Raw genomic sequence first — 4,478 nt, 5'->3', positions numbered from 1 at the left:
TGGTCTTCCACTGCTAGGCATGGGCCTACCTTCAGTGTGGTTTATATGCCCAGTGAGAGTCCATTAGAGAAAACTACTACTTTCTTTGCAAGCAGTTGTCAGTAGGACATGGCTTCTTGATTAGATGGGAGCCCACATCCATGTTCCCTCTCAGGGCACGGATCCCATCTGGCTTAAACCCATGCAGGCCCTGTTCATGCGGCCACAGTCTCTGTGAGTTAATATGTGAATCAGGCTTGCTGTGTCTGGAAGGCACTGTGTCCTTGGTGTCCCCAACCCCAATGGCTCTCACGGTCTTTTGTCTTCATCTTCCACAGGGTTCCCTGAGCTCCGAGGGGAGGGGTTTGATAAAGACATCTCATTTAGGGCAGAGTGTTCTAAGGTCTCACTCTATACATTGTCCAGGTGTGTGACCCCATTCTTCTGGGAAAAAAATCAGAAAAGTAAGGAGTAGTTGGGATGGTGAAAACCCAGAAGAGGGTTTTCACTTTTACACAAATGTATGTAAAACTATACTCACAACTATCTTCATTTTAATTTTCCAAATAAATGCAATCCCTCCATCTAATGCAACTATGACTAAGAGGAATGGCAGATATGGTCAATCCTCTAGAACTGGCTGTCATCTGGACTACATCCACACCTCTTGTGTATGGGGCTGGAAAGCCTGACAAGTTGACACTGATATTCAGGTGACTTTTCCAGCCCTTTCTGGTTTTCTTTTCAGTCTGCATGAAGGTTGGGCGGTGGAGTTAGCTGCCGGCTGACCCTGTGTGGTGGTGCAGCCTCCTGGCAGGAGGGAAGATATTCTAAATAAGAGACACTTGTGCTGTTGGGGAAAAGTGGACCAAGGAACTTAAAGCCCCCCCCCCCCAGGAATCCCCTGCTGGGGAAAGGGAAAGGCTGAAGTCCCAGCCCTAGGAGGAACTTGACTCCCAAGAAGAGATTTCATACAACTCAACCACTCAGCAGAGGCAAGACAACAGCCGGTAGAACCACACGTTGACCAGGGCTGATCATCCACACATGCCCCTGCCCTGTATTTAAACCTACACATCACGGTCACTGGACCCCTCTATTTCTTCTTCTTCCCAATATGGCCACATTGCCTAGGTCTCCTTTCACTCTCTCCTTTGCACTAGTAACTCTTGAATTAGCAAGGTGGGGGCTGGTGCGTGAGCCCAGCTTGTGGGACCTTCCAGAGCCCAGGCTCTGATCCTAACAAGAACTTCAGTAATTATGGGTTCAGCCTCATTCCACATTCTAGCCTATCTTTATGCATTTTTAATTCTCTATAATATGAACTTTTCTTATAAATAAAATATATCTGCCTCCCCTGAAGTCTGTATTTAAAATAAACTCCATGAAGCAGCTTCCTCTAAATCTTACTGTGACAGAAGTCACTAGCTAACTAGTCATGGCTAGAACGGAGAGCGTGTTTTCTCTCCCTTTCCCTTCAGCTCGGCTTTGCAAGTCTTTACTGGATATTCTCACACTTGCACTGTTTGCTTCTTCACGGCTCCTGTTTGCAGAATGTCACGGCAGACTTGCTATCGGATGCCTCACCCCCCCCCCACACACACACACAGTGTCTGCACATGGAGAAACAAGAGGCAAGTTGGGAGGCTCATGTAGTTGGGTCCTATTATGCAGCCTAGAATTGGCAGGCACCATGGCAAATAAACATCTCTGGCAAAAAATAATGAAGAAGTGTTCCAAAGTGCACGCCAATTTGCCAGAAACTCTACAACAGTAAACAGATTCTTATGCAGCACTTTGTGGAAGGTCTTATATACTGTGTGTGTGTGTGCATGTGTGTATATGTGTGTATGTATTTTTGTCTGTGTGCATAAACAAATATGTATCTCTCTGTGTGCATGTATGCTATGTATGTATATGTGCGTGAGTGCATGTGCATGCGTGTGTGTGTGTGTGTGTGTGTGTGTGTGTGTGTGTGTGTGTAAGTCAAAAGAGAACTTGGAGCAGGCAGGTCGTTCCTTCTACCATCTGGGGCCTGAGAATCTAACTCGGGTTGTCAAGCTTAGAACAAGCACTTTTACCCACTAAGACTCACCATATAATTTTTGTTAGCAAAGTTCCATAGATTAGAAAGCATTGTTATCAGAAGGCTGAACAGCAGAAATCAGTTCTTGGTGCTTGGGACACCAAGGACTGCAGTGGTGCTGTGTCCCCTTCATGGGCTTACTTTGGGCTCTCTCCTAACACTTCCTAAAATAAGAGCGTGGCCCCTAGGTCTCTGATTCAAGCCTTCCATCCAGTTCTCATTTTCCCCTTCCTTCCTCCACCAGGAGTTGTTTCTTTGTAGCATTAACAGGTTAAATGAGAGTGGAGTCACTGTCTCTCACTCTTCCATCCCAGCTCACTGAACCGCAGACCCCACGCATGTCATGACTGTGTGTCACTCAACAGCCTCATGAGACCCAAGTTCTGAGAGACAAGCAGGACAGAAACTCCGAGAGCCCACTGTCTTCCCAAGGGTCTCTTGCTCCAAGGCCCCATTCTGCAGAAAAGTGAGAGCTACCCGACTTCATCCTCGGCTTGCTTTCATGACGGCAGTCCTGGCTTGATGTTTTAGTTGGGGGGCGGGGGAGTGTTTAGCAGAAATCCCATAGCCGGACTGTGTCTAGAATAAAAGCAAGTTCCTGTGCGACTGCTCTTCTGAGAAAACTTGGGGGTGTTTTAGGCCATCCTCGCTAGAGGGCACCAGACCGTACACTTGAGTCCCGGGTCGCCCCTACAGTCACCTCTTGATCCAAGTCCAGCCTTAGGGTTATGGAAAGCTTCTGAGAGTACATAGTAAGATCAGAGAGACTGGGACAGTCTCTGTTGAGGCCAAGTGGGAATCCACAGGGAAGGCTCTCAAGTCCTTGCTTCAGGGTTCAGCTCCTCCAGTGGGGATTCTGGTGCCTGAGCAAATACAAAGGTTCTGGAGACAGACATCTGAGCCAAGAGTGGATGTGAGGGTATATGCTGTATATACTCTCACAGGGTAGGAAAGACTAAACTCATTATTTACGCAAAGTTGGAAGACTGGACCCACACAACCAAGCCCTCAGACAAGAATCACCGTACTCACAGGGTATTCCACAGTGGTTTTTCTTCCTCTTAGACCAGCAAGGCACAGGACACGGATTACCTCCCCTTCCAGCGCATTGCTGTCCTCTCTCTCCAGCCAGACTATACACACAATTACGACACTGAGATACAGTCAGCGCTCACTGCAGCAGAGACCATGGATCATGTAGAACCCTGGGCATTTATTAAGGGGGCTTTAGAGCTTTAGAGCCCGGGGCTTTGGCTGAGATCCCGGAGGAGGGCAACAATGGTTTTTCAGGATTGTGTACCATCAGGAAGTAGGAATGATTCTTTGTATACCCTGCTACTCCTATCTGGGTCAGAAGCACAAGGAGATATAGTGGGAATTGGTTAAACAGCAGCCCCCCTCACTCAGACTCAGGGAGCAATGCGAGCATTTCACCATTTACACCGTGACCTTGTTCTTGCTTGTGCTTAGAGAAAATTATGAAGTTGACACATTTCTTGTCTGGCCTCATCACGGTCACAGCACGACCTTGTCTAAGGATGCTGTTCTGTGAGATTGCTTGCGGCAAGCAAGAAGACCCCCATGGCCTAGCTCTGAGCTGCAGGCCAGTCCCTGACAGCATCGAGGTGCAGCTTTCTCAGGCTGGCTCCCAGCTGTCAGCAGGGATTTCCCCTTTCTCATCTCATTTTAGTGCTGTCTTTATGCCTAGGAGTTCTCGAAGAAAAGAGAAAGCGTTGAGGGTCTCTCTATGTTGGAGTTCGCCTCCAGATGGAGAAATAAAGCTTGTTCTCACACTCTGGGTGTGTGTGTGTGTGTGGTGTGCCTGTGTGGTATGTGTGTGCTGTATGCATGTGTAGTGTGTGTGTGTGCATGTGTGTAGTGTGTACTGTGTGGTGTGCCTGTGTGTGATGATGTGTGCATGGTGTGTGTGTGGTGTGTAAATGTGTGTGGTGTGTGCATATGCATGGTGCTCATGTGTGGTGTATGCATGTGTAGTGTGCCTGTATGTGATATGTGCATGGTGTGTGTGTGTGTGTGTGTGTGTGTGTGTGTGTGCACGCCAGAGGACCTTGGGGCTTGGTTTCTTTGAATTACCACCTATTACAGTTTTATCACTTTAGAGCTGTGTTTCATGCCCCTTAAGCATCTGTGTCCTGGTCCCATCTGACTCTTCAGGACAGAGATGGGATGTAGCTCAGTGGTACAGTAACTGCCTATGATACAACCCCAGTCCCTTAAACATGGGGACACCAAACCCAAATTGTGTCAGGGGACCTTAAAGCTAGAAGCTAAGCAAGAATGAGTCTTAACCTTATTCTCCAACTCTTTGACAAAACTCGTGCTTTTATTCACCTGCAGTCTACACAGGCCCTCACCCAAAGACCGATTCTTCAGAATGTTCCTGTTTCATAAG

Source organism: Arvicola amphibius, chromosome 1 (assembly GCF_903992535.2).
Source record: "Arvicola amphibius chromosome 1, mArvAmp1.2, whole genome shotgun sequence".
Classification (NCBI taxonomy): Eukaryota; Metazoa; Chordata; class Mammalia; order Rodentia; family Cricetidae; genus Arvicola; species Arvicola amphibius.
This window is presented reverse-complemented; position numbering follows the sequence as displayed.